At 45.2% G+C, this 26,744-nt stretch overlaps 1 protein-coding gene across 1 annotated transcript in view; it reads right to left on the bottom strand.

Moving 5' to 3' along the window:
- LOC121689349 (neurexin-3-like) overlaps window positions 1–26,744 on the bottom strand; it is a 561,367-nt gene that overhangs the window by 466,915 nt on the left and 67,708 nt on the right. Inside the window, 1 exon segment of the mRNA XM_042069080.1 lies at window positions 20,714–20,743. The gene's annotated coding sequence lies outside the window, so the exon portion shown is untranslated.

The following is a 26,744-nucleotide window of genomic DNA, read 5'->3' as shown; positions in this document are numbered from 1 at the left end:
GAGAAATTGGAGCAAAACATACAGTAGAACTTACTTGCCTGAGGTCCTGTAGAAACTCTTTGTTTGAACTTACTTGCCTGAGGTCCTGTAGAAACTCTTTGTTTGAAGTTTGATACCTTTTCCCTTGATACTGCCATGTCAAAACCAGGTAAATATCTTTAATCAGTTTGATTCTCGATTAGTTTGTCAACACCGTCAGTTGTGTGTCAATCCCGTAAGATGGAGGTTTTTCATTTTTATAAAAAAAATGTATGTTTCTTTTGAGTGTTTGTTTCAAATGAGTGTGTTCATACATTAAAACACCAACTTATCTACATGCATCAGTGTCTTGTGTGCACAAAACCACTGATTGTATATATTAAAAATGTAAAAATAGTAAACTAAATTAAGGTAATTTAAAATGGCTTATTCCAAAACAATGTAAAATGATATTAAAAGTGTATAAAATGCAATTTATCACTAAACCTTACTAAGGCACACCATTTCTACACACTTAAAGACTTTACAGTGTTGTTGGATTGATCAAACACACAAAAAATCATATTTTCATGTGTCAGACGGAGTTGACAAATGACAAGTTACTAAGTCAGTAAATGTCAATTTTTATAAAAAGTGGTTAATAAAAAACCTGTACCTTTTCAGGCATGATACTGTAGATGAGATCTATGTTTATGATGATATCCAATTCAAATTAATGTAGTATCGATTTTTTGTATGTCAGTTTTCAAAAGTACTTTTGTCCCTTATCTCAAGAATCAGTGATGTATATATATATATAATTATATATATATGTATATATATATATAATTCTTATGTTCTGTCTTTTCATATGCTCATAGCCATCACCTATTTACCATCGGAGGAACCTTCAAGAGCAGGAATCTAGTTTTAGTCCAGGTTTCTCACGTTCCAAATAAGTCTTGCTAAGCATGCTGGAACTTAACACATGTTTAAACACCATGGGCCTACACAAAACTCACTAGCACATATTATATTTATCACCATATTTATTGGATATGTATAATGCTCAACATAAGTCTTGCTTAGCATACTGGGACTTAGATATGACTATGATTGGTTCCCCGTGATGCAAGGGGCAAAAGTTACGTGCATCATTACTCATTGCCAGAGTCTTTCGCTGAGCAAATGCTTCCTCGAAAACTCTGGATTCCCAGGGTGCTGTTGATGGGTGAACATCTAGAAAGTCCACATGTCCTTGGAAAGCCCAAAGTGAGTGAGCTAATGTGAGGACATCTGCGTCTGATTGACGTGTACCCTGACTGACGTGTACTGGACTGACGTGTACCCTGATTCCCCATACAGTACGTAGCCAGGAAGAGCCTTCCTAACCCTTATCCCCTCATCTGAGCAGTGTTGCCAGATTGGGCGGGTGCCCGCCCAATTGGGCTTCTATTGACTTCGTCAGGCGGGGGAAAATAAGCTTTAGGCGGGCAAATAACATTTTGAGTTGAATGGGTCTCTATGACAAAATCGTTGTTGGGGCGTTTTTTTGCTGAAGAGGGCGGGTTTTTGAGCGTGACTGGGCGGAAATCACTAAACCCAATCTGGCAACACTGCATCTGAGCACAGTCATTTATCCACACAAATAGTTTCTGGCCACAGTAGCAGGGGCAGCGCTTAGACATATGGGTGACATTAATTATTGTTTGTCATTCCAAGGGTATGTGATATAAGGTCACTGCTGAGAAGTTTAGCAAAATTGCAATATGTGCATTCCAAGGCAATTCACCATGATAGAGGAGGAGAGGAACACAGACTCCGTGGAGGTTAAAATGAGATTAGTCACTATAAGCCCTCCAAATGTTAAGAACGTTAGCAAGAGTCGGTGAGGGGACGACCCTTTCATTAATCTAGAAAACTAAATGACACAAAATCTACACTGGAAAGCATTTCCATTTTGCCCACGCACAACGGCAGATCCACTTAAAAATGTGGGCTTGTCTGTGGGTTGATCATTAATGTCCTGGTGATAATTCATAAAGAAGCCGTAATATGCATGTCCTCGCATTGGACCCCCCAACACCACTTTTGCCTTGTTTAACAATAAACCAGTCCTACACTGCTTTTGCCTTGTTTAACAATAAACCAGTCCTACACTGCTTTTGCCTTGTTTAACAATAAACCAGTCCTACACTGCTTTTGCCTTGTTTAACAATAAACCAGTCCTACACTGCTTTTCCCTTGTTTAATATTGGACCAGTCCTACACTGCTTTGCCTGGTTTAACATCCAGATCTACAGTGATGAACACTGTTTCTTTATGCATGGGAAGTCAACAGTGATGAACACTGTCTCTTTGTGCATGGGAGTCTACAGTGATGAACACTGTCTCTTTGTGCATGGAAAGTTTAATGCACTCTGTCCAATTAGGTTCCTGTTACACCACACATCTAAGTTGAGGTTGAGAGAGGAGAGCTCATTGAATTAATGAATGCTAAGTCCCCGAGCTATGCTGATGGACAGGGTGAGGGAGTGACTCTCAGAGGGACGAGCCCTCATTACTAATGCAGGAGCCTTGAACAAGTAGTTGACATGTGGAAACCATACCGCTAGCGCTAACTGCATGCTAAATTATCAAGGGCAATGTAGTAGGAATGTGCTTCATATGCTGTGGGATTTTTACCTACGCTGATTACCTTTACCCTGACTGACTACTTTTACCTACACAAAACACACACACACACACACACACACACACACACACACACACACACACACACACACACACACACATTAATGCATGGACATCATATCGTATTGATATGGCTTGTTTGTCCTAAACCTATAAGCTTCCCCGACTGACAAAAAATGTTCCTCACAAGATCCCCCCCCCCCCCCCCCCCCTCCCCACACACACACATAGACACACACACAAACACACACACACATATAAAACATGACCAAGATAAGAACACATACATTCACACACACATACACACACACTTCACTTTACCGCTAGCCGTCTGTCCTACAGGGCCCCACAGGGCTCGGAGGCGGGAGCAGAATGCTAGGGGAGCCCAGAGGACCCCGGCTCATATTTGATCACGGCTCTCTGCCCCGCGTAATTAATGCCCTTTGGCTGGAGAGATAATACCCCCTCCTCTCCCCTCTCCTCTCCACCCACCCCCGCACACCCAGGCCTCTCCAAGTACCCTCAGCCAACCCTGGCAAAGCAAGAGCCTGGTGCATCCCTCCCCTCCAGTCTCCCCCCATCACAGGGCCTCCCCAGCGACCTTAATTACAGAATGTAAAGACCTGACCTGCATCTAATCCACCCAGCCCACTCCGCTCCGCTCCGGCCTAGCCGCACGATTAATACCGCAGGGGCCCGATTCAATTAAGGTGGCCTCCAAATAATCATTTGCTAAAAAAAAAGGGAGAGCAACAATGGAGAAGAAACTAGAAACTAGACACAGTGGCCAGGGTGAGGGGGTGAGTGGGTTCATTCAATTAAACTACAGGGGGGGACGGGTGAAACGTGGCACTGACACGTGAGCAACTGCACGCTGTTTGTTTCGGATAGTATCGCAGATGCCTGGATATATTCACTAACTAATGGATTGAGTGCAAGATGGGAAAAGTGCTGTAGATACACTTACTTTATTACATTGAAATGAAAATAAATCACTATAGCGTCATGTCTAGCTGAGGCATTACTATTTAATTCATGTTCTCTGGTTTTGGCAGAAATCCTATATGAAATTACTGCCAGGGAAATCTCTTGCAAACCGCGCCCTGTGCTTTGTTTCGGCAGACTCCACAGATCAGTAGTGACGGGTGACGACAGCTGTCGGAAATGACGGTGGTCGTTCGGAAGCACAAGCGACTCTCTAGTAGACTCTCTGATTCCGGTGATTCAGCGCCGCGTCCGCTACACGAGCGGGAGTCGGAGATGTCTAGCGTCTTTGTGGTGTCGCCGTTAACCGGGGAGGAGAAGGTGAAGAGTTCAGCAAATTAACAAGCATCGAGGATCCTCTTGAATAAAGCATGACAAAGAAAGGGCTTCCTGTTGCCTTTGTGAAACACAGAGGAACTTGGCTGCAGAAGACACGCTGTTCATTAAGACTGAACGCTGCACCCCCACAACACCATATAACCACGATCACATTAAAATAAAACGTATTCCTCATGCATAATGAATGTGACTCCTTCATTCATTCTGGTTTTCAGTGTCATGTCAACAGCTTGTGTAATGGTTAGAATGGCTGGCATGTGAGTCTGCAGTCTCATCAGGTTAAAAACTTTAACTGTATATATATATATATATATATATTCATTTTTAAAAGGCTATATCTTAAAAGCTCATTTGCCATATATATATATATATATATATTGGTTGGAACTCTTTCCTCGGCTGTGAAGGTCCATTATAAGATGAACTATCTCATCTTTATTTTTATATTAACATACAAGTGAGATTTGGGCTCCACTGTGGTCCGCCATTTAGAAGGTTTTCTTAACCCTTTAGGCGCCAGAGGTTTTTTTTTCGAAACGATCAATTTTGACATCTTCATTTTTAAAAGGCTATATCTTAAAAGTGATAAGAGATAGAGACTCTCTGTAAATTAGAGAAATATTAAGGATGACCCAAAGTTTATGTAGAGATTAAAAGTTTATATCTAATTAGCATATTATGACGTCATATGGCGGCGGCCATCTTGGATTATAGAATTTTCATGAAAAGTTGCATGTTTGAATGATAAAATGAACCACTTCTTTCCCCCCAAAATGTCCCTCACCTTCTGTATGCTATATTGCACAATACTGAATGCTCAGGTAAATAGTAAGTAGTGAACAAACTGTGTAAATCATTACTAATAAATGGCAGAAACAAACCAAATGCATGTAGCGGTAGACTGGCCTTTTGCTGTAGAGATTTTCCATTTACTACATACAGTAGGCACTCTGATTCCATGTATGTGGCACATATATATTATTCAGATGACACACAAACACAAGTAGACAAGACCTGTTTAGTTCAAAAGCTCATTTGCCACGGCAAGGCACAGATCAGGAGTGAGATGACGAGACAAGACAAGAGACAATGTTAGTATTTTTTTTTCTTTTTGTTGTTTTTGTTGATGTTTTTTTTGTGGGTTTTTTTCTTAGCTGACAAAGACACACACATCACAAGGACATGAACACACAAAAAGGAACACATAGTGTATGTCCTAAATGATCAGGGAAATAGATAGCAAATCAACAGTGTAAATCATTACTAATAAATGGCTGACATTTTTTTTTTTTTTTTTATGTAGCAGGCCTTTTGCTGTAGAGATAATGACTCCCTATCCCTATCCATACAGGGCCGGCATTCCCATCATCTTGTGATAGACTATGCATGACCTAATGGCTCCCCTGCCCCGTGTCACCACCTCCACCATGCGAGCAGCATGGCCAGATCTGCCTCACGCGCGCCGAGTGGAGAGAATTTGCGCAGCTCGGACTAGGCCTACTGTCATTCTCATTGCGACTCCCGACACTGCCTCTACGTTCCCCCCTAACTGTCCTATGAGCACTTCGACCTCGTCTAACATACCCAGTGGCATTATACAAAGGCTCCACCACGTTACTGTCGCCGTGATTGCGGAGAGGCACACGGTCAGAAGACAGAAGCTAGCGCTCGCTACATGGACATTAGGCTACCTCCAGCCTCGTTCGCCACACCACTAACACCCTGCTAACTTCCCAATGAACACTCCGACCCCGTGAAACATTATTCCCACCACTGACATTGGGCAAATGATTCAACGTTTGTGCTTGGTGTAAGCTAAACTCTCACTTTGTCCAGCTGCATCATTGCAAGGCAGGGACGCATCTGAAGCCTCACCAAACGAATCACTGTCATTTTCTGAAGGCAGATATTCCCCTTCAAAATCAGGGTCCGCGAATAGAAGACCCAACACTTCATTTCGGTTAAACTTTTTTGATGCCATTAGACGATAATCTAATGCAAATACTCGCTGACGTTGACAATATCGCTCTGATAAACTGGCTCATACGCACACTAGCTCCAGAATTGCATGCACTGATTCAATGCGCTGTAGCTCAAAAGTTTTGTTTAAAGCATGACCTTTTTCGGACTCGGGGATGACGTATGACATGTCTGCCATCTAATGGAGTGGAGGTCGAACGAAATATGACACCCTATTTGACTAAATCTTGTCGAGTAAACTCGACCGTGTCGCCTAGAGGGTTAAAGGAACACCAGGCAACGTTTTCATGTTAATTAAATCATCTTCGTAAGTCGGTATATAGTTAAATGACTCATTACGGGGCGAATGAAGGCTCTCTCGCCCGCCCCTACTGCCTGTAGGAAGAATATCCCACTTGCAAGTTCGGTGTATCCTACCCGCCGACCGAAGCAGGATCAGTTTACAGCACAGAGGCAGGCTAACAAAACGCTAGAGATTGTTGCAAACGTGTGTATAATGGCAGAGCCGGTGAAGAAGCAGCGAAAACCCTTGACTGAAGACGCAAAGAAAAGGAAAAGATCTTCAGACCGAGCGAGGGGGAGTTTCGTAGAGAAAAAGCATCAGGCTTGCCTGGTGTCCCTTTAAAGGTGTTTTTCTGCCAAAGTGTATTCGTGTGTGTGTGTGTGTGTGTGTGTGTGTGTGTGTGTGTAAGAAAGAGAGTTTTTGTGAGGTAGTCTTGAATGAATATGATCTGCTCTGTCAGTTTTCCTAAATGAGCTTGCCAATAATGAGGCATGACTGACTGGCGTGCAAAAACAAACGTCTGACCTCAAATCAATCTCCCCCTCTCTCTTCTCCCTCCCTCTCCCTCCCTCTCCACCCTCTCTCTCTCTCCCTCTCCACCCTCTCATCCCTCCCTCTCCCTCCCTCTCCACCCTCTCTCTCTCCCTCTCCACCCTCTCATCCCTCCCTCTCCCTCCCTCTCCACCCTCTCTCTCTCCCTCTCCACCCTCTCTCCCTCTCCCTCTCTCTCCACCCTCTCATCCCTCTCTCTCTCCCTCTCCCTCTCTCTCCTCTCTCTCTCCCTCTCCACCCTCTCATCCCTCTCTCTCTCTCCCTCTCCACCCTCTCTCCCTCTCCCTCTCTCTCCTCTCTCTCTCCCTCTCCACCCTCTCATCCCTCTCTCTCCCTCTCATCCCTCTCTCCCTCTCTCTCTCTCTCCCTCTCCACCCTCTCTCCCGCTCTCTCTCTCTCCCTCTCTCTCTCCCTCTCCACCCAACCCGTCTCTTTCTCTCCCTATCCACCCTCTCTCTCTCTCTCCCTCTCCTCTCCCTCTCCTCTCTCTCTCCCTCCCTCTCCACCCTCTCATCCCTCTCTCTCTCCCTCTCCCTCTCTCTCCTCTCTCTCTCCCTCTCCACCCTCTCATCCCTCTCTCTCTCTCCCTCTCCACCCTCTCTCCCTCTCCCTCTCTCTCCTCTCTCTCTCCCTCTCCACCCTCTCATCCCTCTCTCTCCCTCTCATCCCTCTCTCCCTCTCTCTCTCCCCCCTCTCTCTCCCTCTCTCTCCTCTCTCTCTCTCCCCCCTCTCTCTCCCTCTCTCTCTCTCTCTCTCTCCCTCTCTCCCTCTCTCCTCTCTCTCTCATCCCTCTCTCCCGCTCCCTCTCTCTCCCTCTCTCTCTCTCTCTCCCTCTCCACCCTCTCATCCCTCTCTCTCTCATCCCTCTCTCCCGCTCCCTCTCTCTCCCTCTCTCTCTCTCTCCCGCTCCCTCTCTCTCTCTCTCCCCCCTCTCTCTCCCTCTCTCTCTCTCTCTCTCTCTCTCCCTCTCTCCCTCTCTCCTCTCTCTCTCTCTCTCTCATCCCTCTCTCCCGCTCCCTCTCTCTCCCTCTCTCTCTCTCTCTCCCTCTCTCCCTCTCCACCCTCTCATCCCTCTCTCTCTCCACCCTCTCTCCCTCTCTCTCCCTCTCTCTCTCCCTCTCTCCCTCTCCACCCTCTCATCCCTCTCCCTCTCCCTCTCTCCTCTCTCCCTCTCCCTCTCTCCCTCTCTCTCCTCCCTCTCTCCACCCTCTCCCTATCCACCCTCTCCACCCTCTCTCTCCCTCTCCCTCCCTCTCCTCTCTCCCTCCCTCTCCTCTCTCTCTCCCTCTCCACCCTCTCCCTCTCTCTCTCTCTCTCCCTCTCTCCCTCTCCTCTCTCTCTCCTCTCTCTCTCCCTCTCCACCCAAGCCGTCTCTTTCTCTCTTCATCCTTGATATTGTTGGGGATCACTTTCAGAGCGATTTTGAGAACAATAAAAAGCTGACAGCCAATCAGAATCTATCACATTTTAGCCATCACATTCATCAACATGAGGAGAGACTTTCCTTATTGTTGGTCAGTGTGGACGCTTTTATCATTATAGTTCTAGTTATCTTCAGTTATCGTTCCTTATCGTTGGTCAGTGTGGACGCTTTTATCGTTATAGTTCTAGTTATCTTCAGTTATGGTTCCTTATCGTTGGTCAGTGTGGACGCTTTTATCGTTATAGTTCTAGTTATCTTCAGTTATCGCTCCTTATCGTTGGTCAGTGTGGACACTTTTATCTTTATAGTTCTAGTTATCTTCAGTTATCGCTCCTTATCGTTGGTCAGTGTGGACGCTTTTTCGTTATAGTTCTAGTTATCTTTAGTTATCACTACTTATCGTTGGTCAGTGTGGACGCTTTTATTGTTATAGTTCTAGTTATCTTTAGTTATCGTTCCTGATGTGAAGGGCCTTTACTCTCTGATAAACTGTTGACCGTAAACAGCCATCTGGACGATGTCAGGGAGATATTTATTGTATTTAGCCCCACTGGACACCCCTGGGTGACTAAATGGTGATGCATGTGTGTGGTAGTGCTGGCTGCAATTTGGATGTTTCACTGCTATTGCCTAATGCCTCGTCAGGGGAAAGTTTGGTTACTTGGCTCTCTGCTGTCACCATGGAGCAGCGCAATGTCAGAAACCCTCGGGCTAAAGTGGCCTGACAGACCCACGGATGGCACACAATGAGACACTTCCTGCCCAATTTAATCCCCCACTTTAGGCTGTGTGTGCAGTTTTGTTTAGTTATTTATGAGTGCTGCAGATGCGGTTTGTGTGATTGTTTGTGGGCTTATTGGATGTATGTGCGTGTGTGTGTGTGTGTGTGTGTGTGTGTGTGAGGTCTCACCATAGTGGGCTTATTGGATGTATGTGTGTGCGTGTGAGGTCTCACCATAGTGGGCTTATTGGATGTATGCGTGTGTGTGTGTGTGTGTGTGTGTGTGTGTGTGTGTGTGTGTGTGTGTGTGTGTGTGTGTGTGTGTGTGTGTGTGAGGACTCACCATAGTGGGCTTATTGGATGTATGCGTGTGTGTGTGTGTGTGTGTGTGTGTGTGAGGTCTCACCATAGTGGGCTTATTGGATGTATGTGCGTGTGTGTGTGTGTGTGTGAGGTCTCACCGTAGTGGGCTTATTGGATGTATGTGCGTGTGTGTGTGAGGTCTCACCATAGTGGGCTTATTGGATGTATGCGTGTGTGTGTGTGTGTGTGTGTGTGTGTGTGTGTGTGTGTGTGTGAGGTCTCACCCTAGTGGGCTTATTGGATGTATGTGTGTGCATGCGTGTGTGTGTGTGTGAGAGATCTCACCATAGTGGGCTTATTGGATGTATGTGCGTGTGTGTGTGTGTGTGTGTGTGTGAGGTCTCACCATAGTGGGCTTATTGAATGTATGTGTGTGCGTGTGTGTGTGTGAGGTCTCACCATAGTGGGCTTATTGGATGTATGTGTGTGCGTGTGTGTGTGTGTGTGTGAGGTCTCACCATAGTGGGCTTATTGGATGTATGTGCGTGTGTGTGTGTGTGTGTGAGGTCTCACCATAGTGGGCTTATTGGATGTACAGTATGTGCGTGCGTGTGTGTGTGTGTTTGTGTGTGTGAGGACTCACCATAGCGGGCTTACTGGATGTATGTGTGCGCGTGCGTGTGTGTGTGTGTGTGTGTGTGTGTGTGTGTGTGTGTGTGTGTGAGGTCTCACCATAGTGGGCTTATTGGATGTATGTGCGTGTGTGTGTGTGTGTGTGTGTGTGTGTGTGTGAGGTCTCACCATAGTGGGCTTATTGGATGTGATAGGCAAACAACACACAGCTGCGGGGAGGCATCCGCTGCCCAGCGCACTTGGCCTGGCCTGGCCAAGTTCTGAATTAGGAAGAACAACATTGTTTTACATGTCCAGGCCATGAGGAAAATAATAATCTTATGAAAATAATAGATATCTTAGCATGAGCAACACGCATTGACAAGATCAAAAGAGCAAAAAAAGAGCAAAATAAAAGATCTATCAAACGACTGCGGGTGAAAAACAATGAATCCCATCTGGGTCGGCAGACACTGGTGGGTGTTTACGCCTTGTGTTTTATTATTGACGGCTGCCGCTACAACTCACTCAAGAGCCTCCAGCTGATAACAAAATACTGCCGCTCACTCACACATTCACTAGAGCTACAAAATATGAGCACATTTCTCGCTGAACTCGCTTCTCTTCGCTAGCCCATATCATAAACCCAATCGATTTCATAATACTGCTGCTAACATACTAAGCCCTGAAGGGTCTAGCTCCATACTGCCTTTGGGAATTGCTAGCTTCACTCTGCTCTTCAGGAACTCTTTCATCTCCAAACGTAGGCCTGGATATGAAATGTAGGCCTGGATATGAAACGTAGGCCTGGATATGAAACGTAGGCCTGGATATGTATAAGTATAAGTATTTGATCCCGTGAGGGAAATTTGGTCTCTGCATTTATCCCAATCCGTGAATTAGTGAAACACACACAGCACACAGTGAACACACAGTGAGGTGAAGCACACACTAATCCCGACACAGTGAGCTGCCTGCATCAACAGCGGCGCTCGGGGAGCAGTGAGGGGTTAGGTGCCTTGCTCAAGGGCACTTCAGCCATGCCTGCTGGTCGGGGGCGGCTTGAACCGGCAACCCTCCAGTTACAGGTCCGAAGTGCTAACCAGTAGGCCACGGCTGCCCCAGTAGGCTGAAATGTTAGTAGCCTAGGAATAATTGACAGTTTTAAAGTGCCTCCTTCACAAAATAGGATAGTTTGCCATGACTAATTCATGGTGTGCTCGTTATCATTCTCCATAGATAGTAATGGTGTGCTCGTTATCATTTCGTAATCATAGTAATGGTGTGCTCATTATCATTCTAAGTAATCATAGTAATGGTGTGCTCGTTATCATTCTCCATAGATAGTCATGGTGTGCTCGTTATCATTCTCCTCTTTATCATTCTCCATAGATAGTAATGGTATGCTCTTTATCATTCTCTATAGATAGTCATGTTGTGCTCGTTATCATTCTCCATAGATAGTAATGGTATGCTCTTTATCATTCTCTATAGATAGTCATGGTGTGCTCGTTATCATTCTAAGTAATCATAGTAATGGTGTGCTCGTTATCATTCTCCATAGATAGTCATGGTGTGCTCGTTATCATTCTCCATAGATAGTCATGGTGTGCTCGTTATCATTCTCCATAGATAGTAATGGTGTGCTCCATAGATAGTAATGGTGTGCTCGTTATCATTCTCATAGATAGTAATGGTGTGCTCGTTATCATTCTCATAGATAGTAATGGTGTGCTCGTTATCATTCTCCATAGATAGTAATGGTGTGCTCGTTGTCATTCTAAGTAATCATAGTAATGGTGTGCTCGTTATCATTCTCCATAGATAGTAATGGTGTGCTCGTTATCATTTCGTAATCATAGTAATGGTGTGCTCATTATCATTCTAAGTAATCATAGTAATGGTGTGCTCGTTATCATTCTCTATAGATAGTAATGGTGTGCTCGTTATCATGCTCCATAGATAGTAATGGTGTGCTCGTTATCATTCTCCTCTTTATCATTCTCTATAGATAGTCATGGTGTGCTCTTTATCATTCTCTATAGATAGTAATGGTGTGCTCGTTATCATGCTCCATAGATAGTAATGGTGTGCGCAGGTCCAGCACTTATTGCTGAAGCTCTGGATGCCGTTGCTGCTTCTGCTTTGCAATCGGCACACCAGTCGTAGCTGGTATAGCAGGCTCCAGACCAGTGTGTGGTGTTGGACTAGTGTGTGTGTGTGTGTGTGAGTGGTATTGGACCAGTGTGGGTGTGTGTGTGATGTTGGACTAGTGTGTGTATGAGAGTGGTGTTGGACTAGTGTGTGTGTGAGAGTGTGTGTGAGTGGTGTTGGACTAGTGTGTGTGTGTGTGTGTCTGTGTGTGTGTTAGTGGTGTGGGACTAGTGTGTGTGTGTGTGTGTGTGTGTGTGTGTGTGTGTGTGTGTGTGTGTGTGTGTGAGTGGTCTTGGACGAGTGTGTGTCATCCCTAGCTGCCGTAAGCCTATACTGGCCAGGACCTCCCATCTGTCAGGCTGTACCATTTCTACTTCCTCTTTTGTCTGCCATCTGTCTGGCTACGCTGTCTGGCTACTGTGATACACTGTTGAGAGAGGAGTGTGTGTGTGTGGCTACTGTGATACACTGTTGAGAGAGGAGTGTGTGTGTGAGCGTCTAGCCAAATAGCAATCTCATCTCCCCATACAAAGAAAGACTAATTGTTTCTTATATAGTTAAAGACCAAGAACTACACTGCAGTTTGTATTACCTTAAATCTCACACCTACCAATTACAGGCCAGCTGGGTACGAGGGCATTGCTATTGGTTTGGGGCATGTGTGTTGGTTTGGGGTATATGATGTGTGTGTGTTAATGCCCTCTGTGTCACTCAAGGGCAAGCTGCTGTGAGGTGTGGAGCATTGATTTCTTCTGCTCTTTGCCAGTCGTGTGTGAAGCACAGACACACCTGGCCGAAGCCTCTGACGTGGATGTGACACACACACACACACACACACACACACACACACACACACACACAGAAACGCACACACACACACACACACACACACACACACACAAACGCACACACAAACGCACACACACACACACACACACACACACACATACACACACACGCAGACACACCTGGCTGAAGCCTCCGACTTGGACGACAGACCACATGTCTAAGCCTCACTGCACTCCATCTAATCTCCTCCCTCTTTTCCTCTCCTCCCCTCCCCTCTTTTCCTCTGCTCTTTCTCTCTTCCTCTCCTCCCCTCTTTTCCTCTCCTCCCCTCTTTTCCTCTGTTCTTTCTCTCTCCATCTCCTCCCCTCTTTTCCTCTCCTCCCCTCTTTTCCTCTCCTCCATCCATCTTTTCTCCTCCCCTTTCCTTCCTCCCTCTCTTCTCCCATTTTCCTCTGCTCTTTATCTCTATTTCTCTCTCTTCTCCTCCATCTTTCTTCTCCTCAATCCATCTCATCTCCTCCCTTTTTCCTGTTCTCCTCACTACCTCTATCGGCATCTCCTCCCTCCTCCTCTTGTTCTGTCTCTATATCATCCTCCTTTCCTCTCCTCCTCTTGCCTTCCTCTACAGTGTATGCGGAAAGTATAGGTTACAGCCTTATTCCAAAATGGATGAAATTTATTTTTTTCCTCAAAATTCTACACATAATCCCCCATAATGACAACTTAAAAAAAGTTTGTTAGAGATTTTTGCAAACATATTAAAAATAAAAAAAACGAAGAAATTACTTGTAGATAAGTATTCACAGCCTTTGTGATTAAGCTCAAAATTGAGCTCAGGTGCATTCTGTTTCCACTGATCCTCCTTGAGATGTTTCTACAGCTTAATTTGAGTCCACCTGTGGGAAATTCTGTGGATTGGACATGATTTGGAAAGACCACAAAACAAGCATAAAGTCAAAGGAATTGTCTGTAGACCTCCGAGACAGGATTGTCTTGAGGCACAGATCTGGGTACAGAACATTTTCTGCTGATTTAAAGACCTCCGAGACAGGATTGTCTCGTGGCACAGATCTGGGTACAGAACATTTTCTGCTGCTTTAAAGACCTCCGAGACAGGATTGTCTCGAGGCACAGATCTGGGTACAGAACATTTTCTGCTGCTTTAAAGACCTCCGAGACAGGATTGTCTCGAGGCACAGATCTGGGTGCAGAACATTTTCTGCTGATTTAAAGACCTCCGAGACAGGATTGTCTCGTGGCACAGATCTGGGTACAGAACATTTTCTGCTGATTTAAAGACCTCCGAGACAGGATTGTCTCGAGCCACAGATCTGGGTACAGAACATTTTCTGCTGCTTTAAAGACCTCCGAGACAGGATTGTCTCGAGGCACAGATCTGGGTACAGAACGTTTTCTGCTGCTTTAAAGACCTTCGAGACAGGATTGTCTCGAGGCACAGATCTGGGTACAGAACAGTTTCTGCTGCTTTAAAGACCTCCGAGACAGGATTGTCTCGAGGCACAGATCTGGGTACAGAAAATTTTCTGCTGGTCCCACTGTGGCCTCCATCATCCATAAATGGAGGAAGTTTTGACCACCAGGACTCTTCCTAGAACTGGCCGTCCCTCTAAACTGAGTGATCGGGGGAGAAGGGCTTTAGTCAGGGAGATGACCAATAACCCGATGGTCACTCTGACAGAGCTCCAGGGTTCCTCTGTGGAGAAAGGAGAACCTTCCAGAAGGACGACCATCACTGCAGCACTCCACCAATCAGGCCTGTATGGAAACCGCTCCTTAGTAAAAAGCACATGGCAGCCCACCTGGAGTTTGCCAAAAGGCACCTGAAAGACTCTCAGACCATTAGAAACAAAATGTTCTGGTCTGATGAGACAAGACTCTTTGGTGTGAATGCCAAGCGTTATGTTTGGAGGACACCAGGCACCGCTCCTCACCTGGCCAATACCATCCCTACAGTAAAGCATGGTGGTGGCAGCATCATGCTGTGGGGATGTTTTTCAGATGCTGGAACTGGGAGACTAGTCAGGATTGAGGGAAAGATGAATGCAGCAATGTACAGAGACATCCTGGATGAAAACCTGCTCCAGAATGCTCCTGGGGCGACGGTTCATCTTTCAACAGGACAATGACCCTAAGCACACAGCCAAGATATTGAAGGAATGGCTTCAGGACAACTACATTTTCTTGGCCCAGCCAGAGTCCAGACTTAAATCCTATTGAACATCTCTGGAGGGATCTGAAAATGGCTGTGCACCAGCGCTCCCCATCCAACCTGATGGAGCTCGAGAGGTTCTGTAAAGAGGAATTGGCGAAACTGCCCAAAGATAGGTGTGCCAAGCTTGCGGCTTCATATTCCAAAGGACTTGAGGCTGTAACTGCTGCCAATGGTGTCTCAACAAAGAATTGAGCAAAGGCTGTGAATACTTATAATTTTATATTTTCACTCTTTATTTCTAATAAATTTGCAAACATTTAAAAAAACAAAACTTGGGTTACACTTTACTTGACAGTATCAACATAAGAGTAACATGACACTGTCATGAACGTGTCATAAACAATTATAAACGTCTGTCATTAACTCATTGAATGCCAAGCTGTTTTCGGAAGCTTTGTCCTAGAGTGCCAGCAATCTAGACCATTGTTGATGATTTTTGTACAGCCACAGCATATTCTGTGTTATAGCTATGAACACATACAATGGCTCGTTTAAAAGGTGAGACTTTAAGCTCTCAGTGGGTGCAAACCGTGTATTTCTACACACCTCTGTTCCTGAGAAATCCCAAGCTAAACAGTGGCTAGTTTTCATCAAAATCGCTGTTTTTTTCTAGAAATGGAGATTTCACATCTTTCATGAAATATGAAGTGTTGCCTGTAAACTTTCCGGGAAGTGATCAGTGAGACCTGGCGAGACTGCCACCTAGTGATAGACCCATGAAAATGGCCTGGTTTTGACCTGACGTGCATGCGTCACTGATTCGACCCAAAGTGGCAACCGAGTTATGATAAAATATCCAGATAAAATGTCCAGATTTTGTGTTTTCATGAGTTTTCGATCATCATATATTTCATTTCCATTCATCACAGAGTTCCAAAATCACATATAAGGTGTGCTAGAGTGTCTAGTTTCGTAATTAAAAAAAAAAAAAAGCTAAAAACTTAATATTACGCTTTTGGCACTCAACGCATGGGAAGGAAAAACGTAATATTATGTTTTTGGCACTCAATGAGTTAAGTGTCATTCGGTTTTTGTCATAACAAGTTAGGTGTCATTAAGTGTCATTCGGTTTTTGTCATAACAAGTTAGGTTAGGTCAACCTAGGATTAGGGTTAGAGTAACTGTCAGAGTTAGAGTTACTGTCAAGTAAAGTGTCACTAAAACTTGTTTCATGTTGTCATGAAACAAGTTTTGAAACAAATGTGTAGAATTTTGAGGGAAAAAAATGAATTGAATCCATTTTGGAATAAGGCTGTAACATAACGGACTGAAAAAAGTGAAGCGCTGTGAATACTTTCTGTATTGTACTCTATATCATCCTCCTTTCCTCTCCTCTTGTCCTCTATATCATCCTCCTTTCCTCTCCTCCTCTTGTCCTGCCTCTATATCATCCTCCTTTCCTCTCCTCTTGTCCTGCCTCTATATCATCCTCCTTTCCTCTCCTCCTCTTGTCCTGCCTCTATATCATCCTCCTTTCCTCTCCTCTTGTCCTGCCTCTATATCATCCTCCTTTCCTCTCCTCCTCTTGTCCTCTACATCACCCTCCTTTCCTCTCCTCCTCTTGTCCTCTACATCACCCTCCTTTCCTTTCCTCCTCTTGTCCTCTATATAATCCTCCTTTCCTCTCCTCCTCTCGTTCTGCCTCTACAGTGATGGCCAAAAGTGTTGTCACCCATGCTAAAGTTGACTGAAAAGAGGAATATAAAATCATCTTTTGGAAATTGATCTTAATGCCTTAAGTGAAAAATGAGGAAATATCTAAACTTTAAGGACACCAATTTTCTTAGTGAATGAATAATGTATCATAAATAAATAAATGTTCTTCCTTAAAATACAGGGGTCATAAGTATTGCCACCCCTATGTTAAATTCCCATAGAGACAGGCAGATTTTTATTTTTAAAGGCCAGTTATTTCATGGATCCAGAATACTGTGCATCCTGATAAAGTTACTTTGGCCTTTGAAATTAAAATAGCCCCACATCATCACATACCCTTCACCATACCTAGAGATTGGCATGGGTGTTATTTCAGTTAGCCTATTAGCTGGTTTGTTGCTCATTGAGCTCAATGCAAATCAAATCAATATCATCCTCCTTTTCTCTCCTCCTCTTGTCCTCTATATCATCCTCCTTTCCTCTCCTCCTCTTGTTCTGCCTCTATATCATCCTCCTCTCCTCCTCTCGTTCTGCCTCTATATTGTTAGATTTTAGTGGTTTTCTGTATGTCATTCTTTTGGTTATTTGTTTAAAATACTGCAGAAAGTGTGGGGACAGGACATTTATTGTAAGCAGACAGAATGTTGTCACTTTACAATAGCTAATGGTGTACCTAACTAATTGTTCCCCACAAGAGACATCTTAATTGAATAAGGCTATATCACTACCTGCCCCCCCCCTCCAATTTGACCCCAGATGTGAATGTATATTCTGGTACTATAATTAGCCAGGTTTCCTAGATCTTTGCTTCAGTTAATTACCTTGGCTTCACCTTGCAACACTGTGCTGTGCTGTGCATACAACAGGCTTATCAGAACTCTGTTCTTACATCCAGAATAAAGAACCATTCTTTGCAAGCCAGCCTCAAGTTTTTACCTGCCCTTAACTACACTGGAATCTACTCGGTCAACTGTGTCTCCATTTGGAATTAAGGAGACAATTTTAATAGCATTCTTCAATCCTTCTTTCCACTCCTCCTCTTGTCATGCCTCTATTATTTCCTTTTTTCTCCTCTCCTCCCTCCATTCTATCCATCTCCTCCCAGTCCCCTTACCCTCCAATAATCTCTCTCTCTGTCTCTCTCTCTTTCTCATTCTCTCTCTCTCTCTCTCTCAACCTTTCAACGTGTATATGCCCCTGCCTCTCCAATCTGCCATTGAAACTATGTTCAGCTTCTCGTCCACGCTTTCATAACACAGACCACATAAACACACTCTCTCTCTCTCTCTCTCTCTCTCTCACACACGCACACACACCTATGTGTGTTCAAACACACACCTATGTGTGCTCAAACACACACCTATTCAGCGCAGAGCGAGGCTAGGGTGCTGACAATGGTGGTTGGAAATTCCAATTGAAAACTGCGTCATTCACTTAAGTCCTTGGCTTTATTCCTCCACCAAACAAGTTTATCGATTTGGCCCATCCAAGACGTCTCTCCATCAACCCCGTGTGCCAACAACCATATTGAATAGAGCAGATCAATATTGGGCCTACAAGAGGAGGTTCTGATTCAACAGAGCCAGATCACCTGCTCGGCCCCACTGGGTCGGCCCTTGATTGCTACTTTCAGGGATGCCTGCTCTGCAGTTGCTTTCTGCTGGATGTGCGGGGCTTTGTGTTCACCTATTAACCAGAGGGGAAACTTAGCTTTCTGCTGGATGTGCGGGGCTTTGTGTTCACCTATTAACCAGAGGGGAAACTTAGCTTTCTTTTGCTGACTTTGTGCTGTGTTTCCTAGTGTTTCCCATCTGAAAAGTATACTAATGTACCTCTTGCATGCATATGTCTGTATTTGTGTGTGTGTGTGTCTGCATTTGTGTCAGTATCTATTGTCTGTGTGTATGTGTGTGTCTCTCTCTGTGTGTGTGTGTGTGTGTGTGTGTGTGTGTGTGTGTGTGTGTGTGTGTGTGTGTCTGCAAACAGGAAGAAAAAAATAAACAAACACAAATCAACGAAAGTGCATTACAGCCCCCAGCCCCCTTGACGGAGAGGTCTCTCCACTGATCTCTTGATCTCTGGGATAGTGGACGGCAGGCGGGGGTGGGGGGGGGGGGGTGGGGGGGGGGGGGGGGCTGCAGATAGAGTGCTGGAGAGGAAAACGCCACTAATGCCCGATTTTCCATTCCTGCCGTGCGTCCAATTATCCTCCCCTGTGCTGTCCTGCGCCGGCACGCTTCCCATGTGTGTGTGTGTGAGTGTGTGTGTGTGTGTGTGTGTGTGTGTGTGTGTGTATGTGCGCGGCGAGAGTACACAGCTAGCCAAGTAGCTTTAGGTAAACAGACCAAAGAGAAATCAAAATGTCATCGACAGAGACGCCCCTGCATTGATATGAGCAGATTTGGGACGCAAGGAGCGGCAGTGGACTCAATGTGTGTGTGTGTGTGTGTGTGTGTTGCTGGTGGAGTATGTCAAAATAATCTGTGGCTGACTCGTGCTGCTCGCTCGCTCGTTCACTCGCTCGCTGGTAAACACATCTCTGGCTCTGGTGTTTTAGTGACCTGCTGCTTCCTCTCAAGAGTCGCCGTACGTCCCTGACAGCCAGAAATGGCTTACTTACATGGAGATGAGGCCGGCCTAGGGGACGCGGAGGCCTGGAGCAGCCTGCACAGGGCCAGGTGCAGCTCATTATTTGTGCATTTCATGCAGTTTGAGGAAGCAAAAACAAGCTTAGCAAAAACAAATTTCTGTTGGGTTGAGATGAAGCTTTGCAAAGCTTTGTTTGTTGTTGTTGTTGTTGTTGTTGTTGCACTGGAGGTTTGTATTTGGAGTGTTTGTGTTGAGTCTGTGAAGCGTTAAGTGTGGCCCTCTGGAGGCCCTCTGCAGTGCAGTGCTGCTGTGTAAATCTGAGCTAGGCTGGGCGGTGGCACTCAGCACAGCGTGTTGCTTTAAGCAAAGGTCAGAGCGGTCCCTGGCCAATCACTGCTCAGCATCCAGGCCGTACCTGCAAACTTCCTAACCCAGCCGGGCCACTGGAGATGCAATGGGGGCGCGCGCGGCGCGCATGTGTGTGTGTCTGTGTTATCACAGATAAAGGTCGCTCAGAAAGCAGGGTAGCTCTCCATGGACAGACTAAAGAGACTCTGAGAGTGTGTGTGTGTGTGTGTGTGTAGAGAGAGAGAACATGAAAGAGAGAGGTAGAGAGGGAAGGAGGGAGATAGAGAGAGATAAAACAGTACCAAAAGACATATAGCAAACAGCTTGTCTGTAAATCTTCCAACCACATGATGCAACAGATTGGGGGTTTTCAGCCAGCCTAGCAGCACACTTTCTTAGAGGCTCCAGCACTGAGCATCGTATGAACACTTGTAATCGTATCTACTACACATATGCCAAACAATGAGAATGACGCAGAGTGTAGCCACCTCTGTGCATTCTGAACACGCATGCAGTCACCCCTCTATGTCTTCACCTCAGTTTTTTATTCTTTAAAACCCAGGGGTTGGCGTCACCTCTCACCTTTCACCTTTCCCCTGGGTCACATCACAGTTTCAGCATGTCAACATGACACAGTGTACACAACTCTTTACCAACCCAAGCACACAGGAGAGAGAGAGAGCGGAAAAGCGTTACCTTCAGTCGAAGGGGTCGAAGGTCAAAGGTCAACCGCCGGGGGTGGTGATGGACGAAGACAGGAGAGGATGACAGACACGGGGGGTAATAGAGCACGAGGAACAGACAATGGACAGAGGAGAGGAAGAGGAGAGGAGGAAGAGGAGAGGAAGACAACCAAAACAGGAGGAACATGACAGAGAGAGAGGGAGGAGAGGAAGGAGGAGTGATATATAAAAGACAGCGAGGCCATGAGACAGGTAACATTGACACAGGAAGTAAGAGGAGGAGGAGGAGGAGGAAAAAGTGAGGGATGAAAAATGTGGACAAAAAAAAATGAGTTGATAGAAGACAGGGGGGAAGAAGTGTCTGGGGGTGTTTTTTTTAATTAAAAGAACCAAAGAGTGAATGGACCCGTACCTTGGCTGTTTAACGTCAGGTGCGCCAGACCTTGAAGGAAAGAACAGAAAGAAAAAAAGAAAGAAAGGAGAAAGGAAGGTCATAAAAAGCACGGGAGGAAAGAAAGCATTGTCACAACGTTGGACTGCAGTTTGTGACAGACATCCCAGGGCACACATGGATGTCGGAGTTCAACTCAAAGAAAAACAGAGAGAGAGAGAGAAAGAGAGAGAGAGAGAGAGAGAGAGAGAGAGAGAAAGATACAGAAAAAAGAAGAATTAGAGAGAAAGTAAAAGACAAACAGAGAGAGAGAGAGAGAGAGAGAGAGAGAGAGAGAGAGAGAGAGAAAATTAACAAAATAGAGAAAGCAAAAAAGTGAAAGAGAGAGAGAGAGAGAGAGAGAGACAGAAAACAAGCAAACACCTCAAGTGGGTTGAGTAGGGGGGGTAGGGGGTAGAAGAAAAAAAAAAGCATTTCTCTCGGTGCAACCCCCTGGGCAGGCGATTGCGGACCCTGATGCTTTTTTTTTTCTCTGGATCACTAATGGAACACACACAGAACTGTTTGGCACAGGACGGACTCTCGGCCTTTAACTCTAACTCTAGACTCTGCCCTACAGCGTCACTGAGCAGCACTCTGGGAACCTCACGCCAGCCCCACAACACAGGGGACACACACAAAGCATAACAAAGGGCAAAGGGGGAAGGTCGGAGGGGTCAAGGGGTCAAGGGTTCAAATCAAGCAGCCTGAGCCCAATGCGCAGGACAAACGGCAATCCAATCCAACCAAACGAGGACACGGCAGCAGGAGATTTAAAATAAAAATCAAATCAAATAAAAAAAGTGTCAACACACAAACGGAAGCACAGAGGATTACTAGAGTCCCCCTGAATCTCAACCCGCCAGCACGCCGCGTGATTGACACATCCAATCGACTCCCAGGCTGCAGGTATTAAAAGAGTGCTTAAGCCAGCAGAAACAAGCTGCACAAGCCCGAGAATACATCTTGCTGCTTAACGTCACAAGATATTCTCCTCAAAGTGCCACCGTGAATGCTGTCCACCTCTCCAGGCGGACGCCTGGCACTGAGCTCGGGCACTTATCAGCTGGTACACACAGGGCATTCAGCCACATGCAGCATCTTACTGTCCATCTGAGAAACACACACACACATTTCACACACACACACACACACACACACACACACACACACACACACAGCATCTTACTGTTCATCTGAGAAACACACACACACACATTTCACACACACACACACACACACACACACACACACACACACACACAGCATCTTACTGTTCATCTGAGAAACACACACACACACACACACACACACACACACACACACACACACACACACACACACAAGAACAACCGCATGCTATTTACTAAATAAACAGGATTTGACACGTTCTGTCATCTTCACCGGTGGCTTTTTTTTTTTCTTTCGTTGAAATGCTGAAATCTCAGAGTTTGTTCTTTCTTGTCAGGCTAGGTTGATGCCTTTCACATACATGTCATGTTCATTTGAGACCTCTGGACGTGACTGAGAACTCTGGACGTGACTGAGACCTCTGGACGTGACTGAGACCTCTGGACGTGACTGAGACCTCTGGACGTGACTGAGACCTCTGGACGTGACTGAGACCTCTGGACGTGACTGAGACCTCTGGACGTGACTGAGACCTCTGGACGTGACTGGCACATTCCCTTCAGAGCTACGGTGAGAAATGGGACACCGCGTCAGCGGACTCGTGCCGGGTGAATGAGAAAGCCTTTTTTTCACAGTTACCACAAGTGGAATTCTGACAGCTGCATGGAATGCTCTAGAACACTCTCACTTCACCTTGCCTGTGTCCAGCACTGCCCCACGGACACTATTACTTCCAACCAGGAAGCGTCTGGACTGAGGTAAGCACAGTTACAAAACGACTTTCATATTTCAAAACTGCACACTCTTTTTTATCCATCATTTTAATTACACCATGTGTACAGTTGGCTAATGCGCTCACCTCAGCAGATCCATCATTAGTGGAGAACATTAGGGCAGTGTGTGTGTGTGTGTGTGTGTGTGTGTGTGTGTGTGTGTCCGTGCGTGCGTGCGTGCGTGCGTGTTAATGCCTACTGGATCTGTAATTGTGTGATGGGGGTCCAATTCTCTGCGATGATGCAGACAGCCACATGGGAATACAAATCAGTCAGAGGGAAGAGGAACGATGCACTGAAGAGCTGATGGATGCACTGAAGAGCTGATGGATGCACTGGAGGCTACTGCAATCATATGCATACAGGCTGGAACACTGATACAGACAATTATCTAGTCTTTCTTCCTTCATACAGTACATTCACTCCATCCATCCATCCATCCATCCATCCATTCATCCATCCATCCATACACCCATCCATCCATACATCCATACACCCATCCATCCATCCATCCATATACCCATCCATCCATAGTTGGAGTGATACAACAATCATTAACTCTTTCAGCCTTTCATTGGTACCTGTTATGCCATCTACAGTAATGTAAAAAACAAAACCCCTCTGCATATTGATGGTTATGAATGATATGATATGATGATCGACTGTCACTGTGAATTGATGCGACCTCAGCTAGGTGATCCAAGTCGAGCTGATGTCTCCATAGCGATCCAAGCTGAGCTGATGTCTAAGCTGAGTTCATTCGGATGGAGGACACAGCACACGCTGCAACAGCTAGGTGAGCGGAGTCCACTAATGTGCTTTTGGGAGCTGGTCCCTGACCTTGCTGTTTGATAATAGAAGTGATAGCATGGCTAACACACTCTCTCTGCTGTGTGTGTGTGTGTGTGTGTGTGTGTGTGTGTGTGTGTGTGTGTGTGTGATTGTGTTAGATAATAGAAGTGATAGCATGGCTAACACACTCTCTCTGGTGAGCAGTGGGGACAGCATCAGCATGTGCTGCAGGAATCCTAATCTGACTGGGGCAACATTCCTCATCCTCCTCCTCCTCCTCCTCAACATCCTCTTATCACTTAGATGAACTGAGCGACACATCTCATCTCGTGCTGTGTGTGTGTGTGTGTGTGTGTGTGTGAGAGAGAGAGAGAGAGTTCAGTATATATGTGTGAGTGTATATTAATAGTATGTGTATGTATTACCTCTACTTGTACCATCCCAGCTTATGCTGGTGGCTGGTTTTAGCTGCTCTTTGCTGGACCGAACGAGCAGCTGCTCCTCAAGACGGTTACACCACCGCGCCAGGAGATGACGATGCTCGCCGTCATGGAGATGAGGCCTGACAACAATGAGACTGCCTGGCAACGATGTGCTCACAAAAAGGACCAATGACACCACGGGCTGGGGGGAAGTGGGAAACGGAAATAAAAGAGAGAGAGAGAGAGAGAGAGAGAGAGAGTCAAAATGGATGAAAAGAAGAGGAATATGAAAGAGAGGAGGAGAGGAGGATTGGAGGAGAGGAGGAGAGGAGGAGTGGGTATCTCTGAAGGAGTCCCAAAGTAGACCATCAGACCTGACGACAACAGACCAACCATCTTTACATCCGCAAAGTATCATTTACTTTGGTTATTTCTTATTGTTGCTCTGACAACTGATGCAGAGGACTTAATCTGATACTCAGATTTCACACACACACACACACACACACACACACACACACACAGACACACACACACACACACACACACACACACACACTCTCAATACAACCTGAAGAATAACACAAAGATCCAAGGTCAGTATATCTCACCACTGAAATTAGGTCTCCTTTGCCATCTTTAGTATATAATATCTATATATTTCCCTCTCTCTCTGCTAAATTATGTCTGCTATTCATTCAGTTTGTGCATCAGATATGCAATGTGTACATATTTCTATTTCAGTCTGTATATCTTTATTTCCCTCTTTTCATAAGTGTCTTGTGTGATGAATAACTCTTTGTACCCACATGGAACATAACAACAGCTGAAGAGACTACTATATACAACATGCACCGTAAAACTTCAGATAAAAAGCAACTAGAGAGACTACTACCGTTATACAACATGTACCATAAAACTACCATTATACAACATGTACCATAAAACTTCAAATAAAAACAACTAGAGAGACTACTACCATTATACAACATGTACTGTAAAACTACCATTATAAAACATGTACCGTAAAACTTCAAAATAAAAACAACTGGAGAGGCTACTGTACTACCATTACACAACATGTACAGTAAAACTTCAGATAAAGCCGAGTCCCAAACAGACACATGTCTCTTTTATACGCCTAGTGTTGCTACAGGTTTGGATAAATAAAGGCCGATCTCAAATAGAAGCCTGGTCTGTTTTTTAGTTTCAGTTTGTATTTAATCTCCTAAAACCCGCCATATCGTCTGTTTAAGCCAGTTCTATGGTGGAGATTGTGCACGCTAAAATTGTGATTAGACGTCATTAATAAAGACTGCGGCGGTGAAAACCAAAAGTTCCAAAAATGTTGCGCATTAGATAAAATATTTTTTATTCTTTAAGTCTTTTTTATTATGCTAGTAAAAAACATTTTTCACAATCTTTTTTTCTAAATGTGTTTCTTTCAGTACCACCATGGCGACAAAGTGAAATAACTGATTTGAAATTTAAGCTGCCAAAATTCGGAAGAAACTGTATGTTTCATTCGTCCCGACCAGACAGGATGAATAAAACATTACACACATCCCATATTTGCTTAAATAATTCCTAAACGGTTTTGATCCAAGTAGGCTCATTCACAGTCATTCAGCGTGTTTGAAATAATTAATTCGATAATATTTCCCATCTTTGCAGAGGAAAAGTTTTGAGTGAAAGGAATTAAAGGTCTCAAATGCAAGCTGGCGCAGTTTGGCGATTTTGGAAAATAAAAGCCCGGGTTGTTAATTGAAATTTTACGGTATGTCTGCGATAGACAGAGACGGCTACCGCTATACAACATGTATGTCCAAGCTCCTCTGAGAACCAGACCTTCAGAAACAAACCAGAGCTTTAAACACACACACACACACACACACACACAGACAAAAGCTCTCCCACCTCACTCTCTCTCACACACACACACACACACACACTCACTCACACAGACAAAAGCTCTCACACCACACTCACACGCACGCACGCACGCACACACACACACACACACACACACACACACTAATGGCCGTCAGACAGTGGGCTTTATGACAGTGACAGACTGGAGTGGGCCTCAGCTGCCTTTCAAATGACCTTGACGGAGCCGAGAGGCCGGCAGAGTCTTTGCGAATCAGTGTGCCGTGTGTGCAGACGGAACACAAATGGGTTTCTGTGATTGGCCAAATGTGTGTGAGTGACAGATGGAAGGCGGTCATAATTCTGCCATTAGGGTGGTCGTGCATGATGCACATGCAGAGCTTTCTGTCTACTGAACAGCAGCTGCAGCTGGCTCACCAGCCAACTGGGTGTGTGTGTCTGTGTGTGTGTGTGTGTGTGTGTGTTTATGTGTGTCACACACTGTGACATCGCTCAGTCTCTCTCTCCCTCTCTCTCTCTCTCTCCAGAAATAACATTCAGCCACATTTGACATACTAACGTAACATAGCTGAGAGTACACAAATACCCAAACACGCACGCACACACACACACACACACTTTACCTCCCATGTCTAAAAAATCAACCAGAGATGAAGGCATTACTATCACTGCATGTAACGCACATCATCAGGCCTGATTGCCTGCAGATGACAAGGTGGCCAAAGTGACATCTTACACTCAAATATGCTAGCTGCTTACACACACACACACACACACACATATATAATATATATATATATATACACAGATTCCTTGTGTGGATACACACCCTTTAGCAGAAAGAGGGATAAATCCCACGTAATGATTAAACAGATGTCTGCCACTCTGTAAACAGGTAGCAGCTTCCTTAGGCACATCAAAATAAAAGCCACTCTGTAAATAGTTAGCATCTTCCTTAGGCACGTCAAAATAAAAGCCACTCTGTAAACAGGTAGCATCTTCCTT

Source organism: Alosa sapidissima, chromosome 18 (genome assembly GCF_018492685.1).
Source record: "Alosa sapidissima isolate fAloSap1 chromosome 18, fAloSap1.pri, whole genome shotgun sequence".
In the NCBI taxonomy this organism is placed as follows: Eukaryota; Metazoa; Chordata; class Actinopteri; order Clupeiformes; family Clupeidae; genus Alosa; species Alosa sapidissima.
This window is presented reverse-complemented; position numbering and strand designations above follow the sequence as displayed.